Genomic DNA, 15,771 nt, shown 5'->3' with positions numbered 1-15,771 from the left:
TTCCAATTACCATCAGTAAAAGCATTTTCTAGAGCTCCAAATCTTCTGCTCTGCCTGAGATTCTCTAGGGCTGTTAAGAAGATTAGAAAAAATGTTCATCTTCCACTTTCCGTCTCTAAATCTGAATCTTTCGGCGTTCCCCTTGTCCTTTCGTAAACAGTGATCCTGAAATTTGGGGAGTGTCGGGTCTGGCCCAGGACTGACTAGACTCCTCTTATAAATAGGTCTAGGTTTCTGGAAACGTCCGGAGCATGTAAACTGCTCACTCCTCTGGACCTCTCCCGGAGGGGAAACTAAGTTATAGAGCCGGTCAATCACTCGCTTGATGATGTCAGCTGGAGCACGGCCAACTTTAGGGAGGAATTGGGTAAGTCACAGGAGAAAGAAAGAAGGGAGGGTCAGGCCAGGCCTGCTTCCTGAAGAGAAAGAAGCTTGCAGAGGGCTTGTCAGCAGGAGGTCTCAGTTTCAGCAGGGTGAATTGCGAAGGAAGACCCTGTGCACGGAATGACCGCAGGAGATCCGTGCAATATTTCAGGAGGGGGGCTGCGTTATCGCTAGAATGAGCGCAAGAACATGCGTCTGTCTCAGGATCTGGTTAAAGATGACTTTCAATCCATGTCAACCAATCAGTGGTATTTATTGAAAGCTTATTACCCCAGAGTATACGACAGTGCCTGACACGTAGTGACCGCTTAACAAATATCCTATATCTATACCTATATGTTGCCAATTTGTACTTCCCAAGCGCTTAGTACAGTGCTCTGCACACAGTAAGCGCTCAATAAATACGATTGATGATGATGATGATGATAGCTATATAAAAAAGGAAGACTTGTGCCTGAGTGCTGTGGAGTGTGGAAGTTCCCACACGCTTAGTTGACGTGGAAGTCCCGAAGTGGAATCTTGGGGAAGGGAGAGGTTAATCAGGGAACCCCCCTGGAGGAGGTGTGATTTCAGGGGGACTTTGAGGATGGGGAGAGCAGCGTTCGGCCAGATGTGAAGGAGAAGGGTTTCAGACAGAAAGGAGGTGCGAACAGGAGGTAGAGGCAGGAGAGAGGAGAACAAGGGACAATGAGTAGGATAGCTGGAGAGGAGCAAAATGGGCGAGGGAAAGGAGCCAGGATAAGCAAGAGGAAGGGAGCTGATTGAGTGATTTAAAGTCAACGGTCAGGGGTTTCTGCTTGCTGCAGAGCGGAATGAGCAATCATCAGCGGTTCTTGAGGAACAGGGAGAGCACATAGAATAATGACTTCAGGAAACGATCTCGATAGCAGAATAAAGTATGGCCCGAAGGGGGTGAGGCTTGAAGGTAACGGAAGTTCATGAGGAGGCTGATGCAGTAGTTCAAGCAGGATATGACAAGGATTAGACTGACTAGGTGGCAGATGGGTGGATTCCGGAGATGTCATGGAGAGGAAGAACTGACAAGATTTGGTGACAGATGGAATAAGGGGATTGACAAGAGTGAGAAAGAGAGAGAAGTCATGGCTAATAATAATGATAATGATGGCATTTGTTAAGCGCTTACTATGTGCAAAGCGTGTTCTAAGCACTGGGGAGGATACAAGGTGATCAGGTTGTCCCACGTGGGGCTCACAGTCTTCATCCCCATTTTACAGATGAGGTAACTGAGGCACAGAGAAGTGAAGTGACTTGCCCAGAGTCACAGAGCTGGCAATTGGCGGAGCCGGGATTTGAACCCATGACCCCTGACTCCCAAGGCCGGGCTCTTTCCACTGAGCCACGCTGCTTCTACCAACGTCGTGGACTTGAAAGACAGGGAGCATGGTGGTGCTGTCAGTTGTGATGGGAAAGTTAGGTGGAGGAATTAATTTTGGAGGGAATATGAGGAGTTCCCTCATATTATGTAGCCCGAGAAAAGCAGGGTGGCCTAGTGGATAGAGCATGGGCCTGGGAATCAGAAGGACCTGGGTTCTAATCTCAGTTCCGTCACCTGTCTGCTCCGTGACTTCTCTGTGCCTCAGTTACCTCATCTGTGAAGTAGGGAGGATTAAGACTGTGAACCCCATGTGGGGCATGGACTATATCCAACCTCATTAGCTGGTATCTACCCCAGCATGTAGCACAGGGCCTGGCACAGAGTAAATGCTTAAATGCCATAAAAACGAGAGCATACTTACAATGGTTCTGCTAAGCTTGTGAACACTCAAATTTTGCTGTAAAATCTGCGATGCTCTTTCAAAAAATGACCATCACAAGGTTATAGTTTCTCATTTCTGACTCTGAAAAGAGCTTCTTTCAATGCTATATTTAGGAATGTTTTCAGCCCTCTGAGGATCTTCTTTTAGTTTTAATCCACTTGTTCTCCGGAAAAGGTCATGAGCAGCATTCATAATACACTTTAAAGGCTTAGGTTCTTTTAGCTGTTCCCTGCCTAAACGACTATCTTTCTTCATTTATTGCCTAAATAGTATTTTCAGCTCACTCCTGGTAACACATCATGTATCTTTACTCATAATGCTCAAGCCAGTTCATGCATATTTTATTCACAACAAATAACCTGAAGCTCTGTGTGAGGCTGAAGGATTCTCTATCTGAAACCAGAGGGGAAGAAGGAAGGATTTCCCTAGAGCCAAAGAGTCGAGTTGGGACATACATAGATGCCAAGTGAGAGTGGTTCTGAACCCCCAAAAAAGGCCATTCTATCAGATCACTAAATTAATCAGTGGTAAGTATTGAACACTTACCTTCATCGCCATGGTATTTTTTGAGCACTTACGATGTGCAGAGCACTGTACTAAGCGCTTGGGAGAGCAGAGTTAGTAGACAAGTTCTCTGCTCACAATGACCTTACAGCAGAGCACTCTACTAAGTGCTTGGGAAAGGACAAGTTAGAAAAGCACTTAGTAAGGGAAAGACAAGTTAGAAAAGCAGCATATCCTAGTGGAAGGAGCAAGGGCCTTGGCCTCAGAGGACCTGCCTAGTGACCTTGGACAAGTCATTTCATTTCTCTCTACCTCAGTTCCTTCATCTGCAAGAAGGGATTCAATACCTATTCTCCCTCTTACTTAAACTGTGAGCTCCATGTGGGACCTGATAAATGACAGGGAGGGGAAGGAACAGAGTATAAGGATAGAGAAGCAGCATGGCTCAGTGGAAAGAGCACGGGCTTTGGAGTCAGAGGTCATGGGTTCAAATCCCGGCTCCGCCAACAGTCAGCTGTGTGACTTTGGGCAAGTCACTTAACTTCTCTGGGCCTCAGTTCCCTCATCTGTAAAATGGGGATAAAAACTGTGAGCCCCCTGTGGGACAACCTGATCACCTTGTAACCTCCCCAGCACTTAGAACAGTGCTTTGCACATAGTAAGCACTTAACAAATACCATTGTTATTATTATTATTATTATGTTGTATCTACCCCAGTGCTTCACATCTAGTATCTACAGTTATTATTATCATTACTGCGATATAACTGAGTTGGTAGACATGATCCCTGCCCACAAGGAGATTACACTCCGTGGGGAGAGAGAAACTTTAAAATAGATTGAGGATAGGGGAAATTGTAGAGTATAGGGATAGTTAAATAAGTATCATGCATTTATAAGTACTTAAGAGTGCATAGTCAACCCGGAGGGGAGGGTTAGAGGAAATAAAGAGCTTAGTTTGAGAAGGTCCCTTGGGGTCCAGATTTTGCCTATTTTTATCAATTGTCAATTGCCGTTAACTGGGGTTTAATTCAACAGCCATTTCCGGCTCCAAATGATTTATTTGAGTAATCAGTCTAATGCTACCCTGGCAAAAAGATCAGCATGTTTAGTTGAAACACCCATTCCCCAACATTCATCTAGGATGGCGAGGGTTTGTAATTAGGAAAGCAACCTGTCATCGCTTGTGCAGAGGATAATCGAAGCAATGTGTCCTGGGGAAATGTTGCTTCCTATGGTCTCGGAGTGTTGGTGGAAAGATCTTTAAGTCTATCCTACTCCTGTTTCTAAGGGAAAAAGTGACCCCCAGATTTCCCAAGCACCTTAGCTTTTAAACTTTCACTCTTTGGCTAGAGAGATTTGAGACCATCTTAAAGTCACAACAATCAATGTTTTCTTTAAGGCTGGACATCCCTAATGTCAATGCAGTAGAGCACAAGGGGATGTATAAGGAATTAACTTTTGAGAGATGCTTCGCTCCTAAGGTCAAGTCTGAAATGCCAAGTCGGGGATGAATTACAAATCTCAGAAAATGGGGTTTATAAAGAGACCGCAACTGAACCGTATACAGGTGGCATCACAAATGTAATCCTGGGATAGAGGTTCATTCCCTGCCTGAATGGGCTGCTTACCATTGAGGTTGAAGAAATTGCTTTGGCTGTGCTTGCCGTCTGAACCGAAAGGAAATCAACCAATTCTCAATCCACTAAATTCTTCCGGGAATTAACTGTGTGAATCAGCTGTATTTGAGCCTGAAAATGCTCTGGCACAATGGTTTTTCAAAAAAATATCTTCAGAAGTTGGAAAAAATGGATCATAGGACACACAGTGTACACTGCTATATTTGACTCTCTGCAGTAGCATCCCATTCATTTAAGCGACCGTCCTCCAGAACTGAGGGAAATGTAAAATGAAATGGTCAGTTAATAGAGGGGATCCTTTAAAAAGAAAAACATGACTCCTGAGTTGAGAGAAAGAACCTAGGAGATTCTGGTGTTGACGGGGCTTGCAACAGTGAACTACCATTTTTAAAATGCCATTTAAGTAGAGAAGCAGTGTGGCTAGAGAAGCAACGTGGCTCAGTGGAAAGGGCCCAGGCTTTGGAGTCAGAGGTCATGGGTTCAAATCCCGGCTCCTCCACTTGTCAGCTGTGTGACTTTGGGCAAGTCACTTAACTTCTCTGGGCCTCAGTAACCTCATCTGTAAAATGGGGATTAAGACTATGAGCCCCCCATGGGACAACCTGATCACCTTGTAACCTCCCAGCGCTTAGAACAGTGCTTTGCACATAGTAAATGCTTAATAAATGCCAATATCATCATTATTATTATTTAAATATCCTAGCAGCGATATCATCTAGGCACCCCTTGGAGTTTATAGGCTATACTAAATAGATAGCAAATCATGGCGTGGACCGGAATGAACCCTTTTGGTGTCTTCTTGACTTCAAAAGGGAACTCATCAGAGTGGAGACAAAGATGTGACATCTGAGAATGGAGCTCAGTGTGAATAAAACAACTGTGTTTTCCCCCAAGGGGAGGTTCAATGGGGTATTGTGAACTTCCCATGGGGCCAGAGGTCTACTGAATAGTCTTCACTTCCGGCCCTTTTGCGAAGCTTCAAAAAAGGGAGTTCTTTTCAACTTTCCTTTATGGAACTTCCTAAATATCAGCTGTGCCCTCTCTTTTAACTTGAGATGGCCCTTCTCACTCACATAGGGTTCTCCTCAAGCCACTTGCCAGAGGCCATTTGGTTGAGGATTGAGGTAAGACTATGGTCATTCCCAGTGGAATCTAAGTATATGGTAGACAGGAGTGAAGTAGGGGCAGGGCAGTTGTGGATTTAAGACCTCCACTCATCTCCCACAGCCCCTTCAGTTTATGCCGTAGGGCGTCTGTGGCTAGAAAGTGCTTTTTTAAATTTTATTTTTTTCAAAAACTTGGAGATCCCTAACTCATACAGAGATAGTTTTCCTCTCAATTAATTTTGGGTCTCTATCATCCCCGGGTATCATAGAATCAGGACCAGGGCCTGTCAGATTGATGGTGCTGTTTTTCTCCTCTATTCCCCCAACCCTCGCTCACATTGATGTTTAAATCCGTAGGCCCGGGGAACGTCAGTTAAGATTATGAAAAAAAATGCTTTAGTCTTAAGTCTTAGTCACAGGATGAAAGTATTATGGTACCCCATCTTTATGTGGTCTCATGCCGCATAGTGAATATTTAAACCTCCTTTTGGGTTGCTGGATGCTTGGCAACAGGGATTCGTGGGAATGAAAAATGAAGAGCCGCACGTGATTTTTCGCCAATGGACGTGACTTTGAATTGTAAGCTCCTTGAGGGCTGGGATTGTATTGACAAACTCTACCGCTCTTTCCCAAGTGCTTAGTACAATGCTCTGCAAACACTCAATAAATGGCATTGATTGGTTTGAGTGTTAAAGTCCAGTGGATTCACCTCTGCCATATGCCTGCTGTATGACTTTGGGCAAGTCACTTAACGTCTCTGTGCCTCAGTTACCTCGTCTGTAAAGTGGGAACTGTCCAACATGATTTGCTTGTATCCACCCCGGAGCTTACTGCAGTGCCTTGCACGTAGTAAGCACTTAACAAATACCATCATCATCATTATTATCAGAATACTTGAGCATTGGATTATCTGGATTAGTAGATAATGAGAAAATAGAATGAAAATTGATTTTCTCCATGGGTGATAACTGGAAGAAAACTCAGCATTTCATAGCAAACTAGCAGACATGCCCACCGAACCAACAACCATTTTTTTAAATTTATATTTGTTACACACTTATGTGCCAAACACTGTGCTAAGTGCTGGGATAGATACAAGATGATCAGGTTGGACACAGTCCCTGTCCCACATGGGGCTCACAGTTTGAATCCCCACAAGAAGCAGTCAGTCAGTCAGTCAATTGTATTTATTGAGGACTTACTGTGTGCAGAGAACTGTTCTGAGCGCTTGGGAGAGAACAATATAATGGACACATCCCCTGCCCACAGTGATCTTACAGTCAATCAATCAATCAATCAATCAATCATATTTATTGAGTGCTTACTATGTGCAGAGCACTGTACTAAGCGCTTGGGAAGTACAAATTGGCAACACATAGAGACAGTCCCTACCCAACAGTGGGCTCACAGTCTAAAAGGGGGAGACAGAGAACAGAACCAAACATACCAACAAAATAAAATAAATAGGATAGAAATGTACAAGTAAAATAAATAAATAGAGAATAGAAATAAACAGTCTAGAGAAACAGTGTTGTCTAATGGATAGACCACGGGCCTGGGGGTCAAAAGGACCTGGGTTCTATTTTCTGCCCCACGACTTGCCAGCTGTGTGACCTTGAACAAGTCACTTCACTTCTCTGTGCCTCAGTTCCCTCATCTCTAAGCCCCACCTGGTACATGGACATGAACTGTGTCCAACCTGATTAGCTTGTATCTACCCTAGGTCTCTAAATTCATCAATCGATTATATTTTCTGAGTGCGTGCTCTGTGCAGAATGCAGTAGTAATGACAATAGCATTTGCTAAGTACTTACTATGTGCTAAAGCATGGTACTAAGTGCTGGGGTAGATACGAGATAATCAGTCTGGGAAGGCCTCCTGGAGGAGGTGAGCTGTCAGGAGGGTTTTGAAGGGGGGAAGTGTGCTAGTTTGGCGGATGTGAGGAGGGAGGATATTCCAGGCCAGAGGTAGGACGTGGGCCGGGGGTCGACGGTGGGACAGGCGAGAACGAGGCCCAGTGAGGAGATTAGAGGCGGCAGAGGAGCGGAGGGTGCGTGCTGGGCTGGAGAAGGAGAGAAGGGAGGTGAGGTAGGAGGGGGCGAGGTGATGGAGAGCTTTGAAGCCAATTGTGAGGAGTTTATGCTTGATACAAAGATTGATAGGCAACCGCTGGAGATTTTTGAGGAGGGGGGTGACATGCCCAGAGCGTTTCTGTAGAAAGATAATCCGGGCAGCAGAGTGAAGTAAGTCCCAACATAGTGCAACTTCAGTGGCCTGTATTATCTGACTACCTGGGTGGGTTTCAGGCAGCAAATGTTTCAGTTGCTACTATTTGACGCATAACTGAGTGCAGAACTTGTGCTAGGCCCCGAATATAATTTAGAGTTGGACATGTTCCCTTCCCAGTGGGGTTATATGTTCTGGTTTAGGAAGGGATATAACAGCTTTAATTTTTGTTCAACTACAACTCTGTCAGGAAGCCCGGTATGGTTCCACTTCCCGGCCGTGGAATTATGCTTGAAGTTCAAGAATTAAAGATAGTGGTGACTGTGAAAGATGGGGTCTAGTTGACAGTCTGAAGTTGCTGCTTCTACCCCAGAGGAAATTGAGGTATGGAGGAAAACTAGAGGATTTGCAAATCATATTTTTTCTCTTTAAGCATTTTATATTCACTTCACACTCCTCTCCAGTGCACTTGTGTATTAAGGCTGTGAGCCCCATGAGGGACAGGGCCTGTGTCCGACCTGATTAGTTTGTATCTACCCCAGCGCTTAGAATAGTGTTTGGCAGATAGCAAGCGTTTAACAAATACCACTGTTATTATTATCATTATTACTTAGTGATTTATTTGAATGTCTGCCTCCCTCTCTAGACCGTAAGCTTCTTGTGGACAGGGAACGTTTCCAAAAACTCTGTTGTGTTTATACTCTCCCAAACACTTAATGCAGTGCTCTGCACACAATAAGCGCTCAATAAATACCGTTGACGATGTAAGTGCTTCTCAGAAGGCTATTCTGCCCCCTGCCTTGAGATCCCAATATGGGCTACCCAGAACACAAGACAGGCAGACTTTCTGTTTATAAAAGAAAAGAGATTAAAGTGTTTAGTAAAGTCAAAGATACATTCAATCTGTATCGAATAAGTTCACATCTGTAATGAATGAGTTTACACCAGACACAAGATTGTACCAGTTTGGGGTAAAAAAATATTAATAAAATCCAGTTATAAAATGCCTGCCTTTACCTTGTTCCATCTTTCTCTCTGACTGTAAGCTAGCCTGTAAGCTCGTTTGGGCAGGGAAAGCATCTATTATCACTGTGTACTCTCCAAGTGCTCTGCACACAGCAAGCTCTCAATAAATGCGATCGACTGATTCTGAGCCCCAATCTTAAATGTTTTCAAAATCTACTTATTGGTCCCCAGACTCAGCCGGATCTCTTTCTCTTCAGTCACCTGCTTTTTCCTCTGCTTGACTTCCTTCCCGGCTCCTAAGACGGGGCCGTTTCCTTCTCGTTCTTAGCAAAGGCCGCAGCTTCTTGTGTCTCTGCTAATCTGCTAACCTGATTAGCTTGTGTCTATTAGCAGTGATAATAGCGGTAAAAATAGTAGTAATATTAATAATAGTAGTAGCGGCCCCCTCTCAGGGTCGCTCCTGCAGAGTTTCCAGTAGTCTACCAGTCACAACTACAGGAGGGAGAGTCAAGCAGAGGCCTACCCCTTCCATTCCTAGCTTGGGCAGTGGCTAGCGAGTGGAAGGCAATCGGCCACAAGCCAAAACTCACCTGTGCTGGGCAGCAGCGGCTTGGGAGAGAGGCCGTGGCGGAGATTCAAGTTTACTGCGCGGTAGGAGGCAATGGTAAAACACTTCTGTATTTTTACCAAGAAATTTCCATGGGTACACAGCCAGAACGTCTGCAGATGGCAAGCAGGGCATTCTGAGAGATGTGTCTGTGGAGTCGCTATGGGTCGGAGACGACTCCGCAGCATAAGACAAGAGAAGACGTATACATACGTACTGTGGGGTGGAATAGCAAGTGCTTAAAGGGAGGAAAGGGAGGCTTAGTCTGGGAGTAAATAGGAAACACTTGCGTACATAGCTGTAATTTATTTGTTAATGTCTGCCTCTCCATCTGGACTGCAAGCTCCTTTTGGGCAGGGAACACATCTACTAGCTCTATTGTGGCATTATACTCTCTCTCCAAGGGCTTAGAACAGTACTTTGCTCACAATAAATGCTCAATAAATGCGAGCTATTAAGCTCATGATGGGCTGGGAACATGTTTCCGCACTCTGTTATACTGTACTCTCCCAAGCGCTTAGTACATGCTCCGCACACAGTGTCAATAAATGTATTTGATTGACCGATTCCTCCCTGTTTTCCAAAGTCGCGAATGAGGTAGAACCACAAAGGCAGGTGGCATCCAACGAGGCACTTTCAGTCCTTTTCAACTACCACGCAGTTTGTCCGGCGGGTAGACACAATATACGCATGGGGCTGTGGCACAGCTGTTACCTTGTTTATACATCCCGGTTTTAGAGAGACTCCGCTCATCCCCCGACCGGGGCCAGATGACTGCCGAGCGCACGCTTTGTTCTCGAAAGCGGAGCGGCAGATCCCAACTTTATGACTTCAGTTTTGAATTCCCCGAGAGACTCGAGGGAAGGAGACTGACGAGAGGCGACAGGTGCGAGTCGGCTCCACCGTGGTGACAGGTTTTCAACCTCAGCTGCGTTCTCACAGAGGCGGAAGGAAGAAGCAGCTGGCCGCTCAGGACCCACTGATCTGCTCTTGAAATTCCTGTGGCAGAAAGAAGAATGTTCTATTTCGCTCTCTACGTAACCATGAGCCACCGGCCGGGGCTCAAGGGCTCAGGCCAGTGTTTCATCTGATCAGGTGAGGCCTCGTTTCGTTACAGGCCTCGGGGATATTATTAGCCCGATTTTGGTTGCAGGGTGAAGGGGCCTAATTTAATTGTGAATCACTGCCTCACAGTCACGGAGACCATGCCAATCCTTAGGGATTTGATGGGGAACGTTACTCCTGAGCTAGGGTATGAATGACTCATAGTAACTGTCGGATCCATCAAACACTTACTGTGTGCCGGACGCTGCACCGAGTCCTGGGGTGGATATGAGCAAATCGGGTTGGACACAGTCCCTGTTCCAACGGGGCTCCCAGTCTCAATCCCCTGTTACTGATGAGGTAACTGAGGCCCAGAGAAGTGAAGTGACTTGCCCACGATCACACAGCAGACAACTGACTGATGGGGCTGGGATTAAAACCCATGACCTTCTGACTCGCAGGCCCATGATCTATCCACCAAGCCAGGTAATGACTGGCACATAGTAAGTGCTTAACATGTACCATTAAAAAAAAATAGAGTAAAATTGTTCCCTGTCAGTCGTGATTTCAAAGCATTTAAAAAGATCTGGTCAGGTAGAGCAGACTGTAAGCTCGCTGTGGGCAGGGAATGTGTCTGTTTATTGTTGTACCGTATTCTTCCACGTGTCTGTGCACACAGTAAGTGCTCAATAAATATGATTGACTGAATGACTGACAAAGAGTTCCCTTTTGTATCCCTCATTCATCATCATCATCAACGATATTTATTAAACGCTTACTGTGTGCAAAGCATGGTACTAAACGCTTGCAAGAGTACAGGGCAACAGAGTTGGTAGGCACATTTCCTGCTCACAACAAACTTACGGTTTAGTTGTTATTTATCTTTTTCACTAATTCGATGGTCTGTAATAATTCAATCAATCAATCAATCAATCATATTTATTGAGCGCTTACTGTGTGCAGAGCACTGTACTAAGCGCTTGGGAAGTACAAGTCGGCAACACATAGAGACAGTCCCTATCCAACAGCGGGCTCATAGTCTAGAAGGGGGAGACAGAGAACAAAACCAAACATACTAACAAAATAAAATAAATAGAATAGATATGTACAAGTAAGATAAATAAATAAATAGAGTAATAAATATGTACAGACATATATACATATATATAGACAGATATCCTTGAGAACACATAGATGATCTCACATGCTTGCTTGATGTCTGCATTTGTCTTTTCATTGACCTCCTTCTCTGCGATCTTTGCCCCTCACCAGTCCATACTTCAGTCTGATGCCCAGTTCATTTTTTAAAAATATCATTCTGCACATCTATCCACTTCTCAAAAACTTCTAGTGGTTATCCATTCCTAAGCTTGTCTTTAGGTTGTAAGCTCACTGTGGGCAGGGAATGTTTCTGTTTACTGTTGTATTGTACAGGGCTCTGCAAACAATGAGTGCTCAATAAATACAATTGAGTGAATGAGTTGTTATATTGTACTCTCCCAAGTGCTTAATACAGTGCTCTGCACATCATAGATGCTCAATAAATATGAGTGATTGATTCCTCTTCGCATGAAACAGAAATTCCTAACCCATAGTTTTAAGGGACTGTCTCGTTGTGGGCCGGGAAAACATCTACCTACTCTGTTGTATTGTAGTCTTCCAAGCGCCTAGTACAGTGCTCTGCACACAATAAGTGCTTAATAATTACGATTGATTGAGTCCATCAATCAGTGGTATTTATTGAGCATTTATTGTGAGCAAAGCACTGTTCTAAGCCCTTGGAGAGAGAGTCTAATGCCACAATAGAGCTAGTAGATGTGTTCCCTGCCCAAAAGGAGCTTACAGTCTAAATGGAGAGGCAGACATTAACAAATAAATTACAGCTATGTACGCAAGTGCTTCCTACTTACTCCCAGACTAAGCCTCCCATTTTCTCAGCTCCCCCCACCTCCCCGTCACCCTGACTCACTCCCTTTGCTCTACCCCCGTCCCACAACACTTGTGTATATATGTACATATCTATAATTCTATTTATTTATATTAATGCCTGTTTACTTGTTTTGATATATATATATATCTATAATTCTATTTATATTTGTGCCTGTTTACTTGTTTTGATGTCTGTCTCCCCCCTTCTAGACTATAAGCCCGGTGTGGGCAGGAATTTTCTCTCTTTATTGCTGAGTTGTACTTTCCAAGTGCTTAGTCCAGTGCTCTGCACACAGTAAGTGCTCAATAAGTATGATTGAATGAATAAACTAACCCACTCTCTTCTCCAACTGCACCTCAACTCACACTCGTCTCCTTTCAAACACTGTACTGGGCCTCGTTCATATCTCTCTCACTACCAACATCTTTCCCACACTGTTCCCTCTGCTTGGAGACAGCCAATCAATCAATCAATCAGTAAATCAGTGGTATTTGTCGGTACTTACTATGTGTGGAGCACTGCACTAAGCACTTGGGAGCATGCATTATAACAGAATGAGCAGATATGTTCCCTAACCATATCGAGGCTTACAGTCTTGAGCGGGAGAGAGCTTCTTACCCACTTCACATCCAACAGACCCCAGATCACTTCATCTTCAAAACCCTTCTGAACTCACCTCTCGTCCAAAAATCCTTCCCTGATTCATTTCTATTCTGTTGATATTCACCAACTAATTCCCATTCACTCCTACATCACCTGACTACAGCTGAACTTACAACACCCTATAGTAGAACTCAGGAACTGGTCTTTATGCTTCATTCCTTCCTCCTATCTGTAATTCATTTTCATGTCTGTCTTCAATTAATCAACCCATCAACCGATTGTATTTATTGAGTGCTTACTATGTGCAGAGCACTGTACTAAGCCCTTGGGAAAATACATTGCAATATAGTTGGTAGACAAGTTCCTCCATAAAATGTAAGCTCCTTGAGGGATCCTGTGTTCTAACTGCACTATACTCTCCCAGGTGCTTTGTATAGTTCTCTGCACACAGCAGGAGATCAATAAATATTATGGGTTAATCGATTGATTGAGTAGGGAGGTAGCTGTCATTTTTTGCACCTTGATATAGACCAAGTGAGTATAAGAGTTTGGCTGTGGAAGCGATTATGAATCAGTAAAATTTAGGTCATAGGTAGGGTGCAAAATAATGCCGACTAGCACAGTATATAAATATACTGAAATGAAAATCTTGTCTCGTCTCATGCTGTTGAGTTGTCTCCGTCCCAGAGCATCTCCTCCAGAATGCCCCATCTGCAGTCGTTCCGGTAGTGTGTCCATAGAGTTTTCTTGGTAAAAATACAGAAGTGGTTTACTATTGCCTCCTTCTGCGTGGTAAGCTTGAGTCTCCTCCCTCTCCTCTTCTGCATGCTGCTGCTGCCCAGCACAAGGGAGTTTTGACTCGTAAAGGTGGCCTTCTGCTAGCAAGCCACTGGCCAAGCTAGGAATGGAATGGGTAGGCCTCTGCTTGACTCTTCCTCCTGTAGTCGAGACTGGTAGAGGACTGGAAACTCTCCAGGTGCGACCCTGAAGGACGAAATGACAGTAGAAATTAGAAAAAGAATCAGTCAGTCAGTCAATCAATCAATGGTGTTTATTGAACACTTACCATGTGCAGAGCACTGTACTAAGGTCTTGGGAGAGTACAATACAACAGAATTAGAGAACACATTCCCTGTCCATAACAAGAATCGACAGTATTTTTTGAGTGCCTATTGTGTACAGGGCACTGTACTAAGCTTTTGGAAAGGTACAATAGAATTAGTAGATATGATAATAATAATAATGGTATTTGTTAAGTGCTTACTATGTGCCAAGCACTGTTCTAAGATATTATCCTTTCCCTCAAGGAACTTACGATCTAATTGGGGAGACAAACATTACAACCAATTACAGCTAGGGGGAAGTAATAGAGTACGTGCATTATTTTTATAAATGCTACCAAAATTGTGAGTTATTGAAGTCTTCAGGTAGTACAAAAGGGCCGGAGGGAATGGGAGTATAAGCAGAGAAGATTAGAAATTAATCAGGCAAGGAGGAGATTCCATTTTAGGGGGGGTCGGAAGATGGGAAGAGCTGTGGCCCCCTGGATTTTTTTTAAATGGTAATTGTTGAATGCTTACTATGTGCCAGGCACTGTATGAAGCGCTGGGCTAGATAGAAGCTGATCCGATTGGACACAATTCATGTCTTATTTTACAGATGAGGGAACTGAGGCACAGAGAAGTGAAGTGACTTGCCCAAGGTCACACCGCGGACAAATGGTGGAGTCAGGATTAGAACCCAGGTCCTTCTGACTCCCAAGCCCGGGCTCTAGCCAATAGTCAAATCTGCTTCTCTGATCACTGACGGTCATCCCCCTGTCTATCTCCCTGGGGATGAACCCACCCCTCGCAGCCCAGTCCCAGATCCCAGAACCAATAAGGATCCCCGAGGTGACTCCCCTTCCCATCCCAACACCAGAGTGGAAGGGCTGGAGGTGCAGCCTCTCCCTCTCCCTCCCTCCCTCCCTCCTCCAGAACTCAGGAGGTGCCTGAAGGAGAAGGGAATTCCAGGCATCAGGGAGAGTATAAGCAGCACGTCTGGGTGGGAAAGACAAGGAGAAGACTAAATGAGGAACGGAGAGTGTGACCTGGGTCTAGTTGGTAAAGAGTGTGGATAAGTAGGAGGGAGAAAGTTGATTTAGTTTTACAGCTGATTTTGGCCTTAAAGACGATACTTAGTACTTCCTGCTTGATGCATAGGGAATGCGTAACCACTGGGGTTTTTTTGAGGAGTGGGGAAATGTGCTGAGTGTCGTTTTGAGAAAAAGGAAACTGGAAGAAGAAGAAAAGATAGATCAGAGGCAGGAGAGATTAGAGGCAGAGGGATCTGTAAAAGTCAAGCCAGGTCATAAGTGTCTGGACTAGTGTGGTACTCATTTAGATGGAGAGGAAGGCAAGGGACGTAATGCTACTAATAAAAAAATGGTATTTGTTAAGCGCTTACTATGTGTCAAGCACTGCTCTAAGCGCTGGGGTAAATACAAGCTAATTAGTTTGGATAGAGTCCCTGTCACACATAAGGTTCACAGTCTTAATCCCCATTTAACAGATGAGGTAACTGAGGTGTAGAGAGGTTAAATGACTTGCCCAAGGTCACACAGCAGACAAATGGCAGAGCCGGAATTAGAACCCAGGTCCTTCTGACTCCCAGACTGGTGCTTTAGCCACTAGACCATGTGCTTTGTGGAGGAAGAATTAACAGGATCTGGTGAAGGACAGAACAGGATGATTGAAAAGGAGGGAAGAGTCAAGTATAATACTATGGTTTGGACTTTATAGATAATAATAATAATAATTTTGGTATTTGTTAAGAGCTTACTATGTGCAAAGCACTGTTCTAAGCACTGGGGAGGATACAAGGTGATCAGGTTGTCCCATGTGGGGCTCACAATCTTAATCCCCATTTTACAGATGAGGGAGCTTTGGCACAGAGAAGTTAAGTGACTTGCCCAAAGTCACACAGCTGACAATTGGCAGAGCCGG

The sequence above is a fragment of the Tachyglossus aculeatus genome, chromosome 12 (genome assembly GCF_015852505.1).
Source record: "Tachyglossus aculeatus isolate mTacAcu1 chromosome 12, mTacAcu1.pri, whole genome shotgun sequence".
Taxonomy (NCBI): Eukaryota; Metazoa; Chordata; class Mammalia; order Monotremata; family Tachyglossidae; genus Tachyglossus; species Tachyglossus aculeatus.
Note: the sequence above shows the minus strand (reverse complement) of the source record.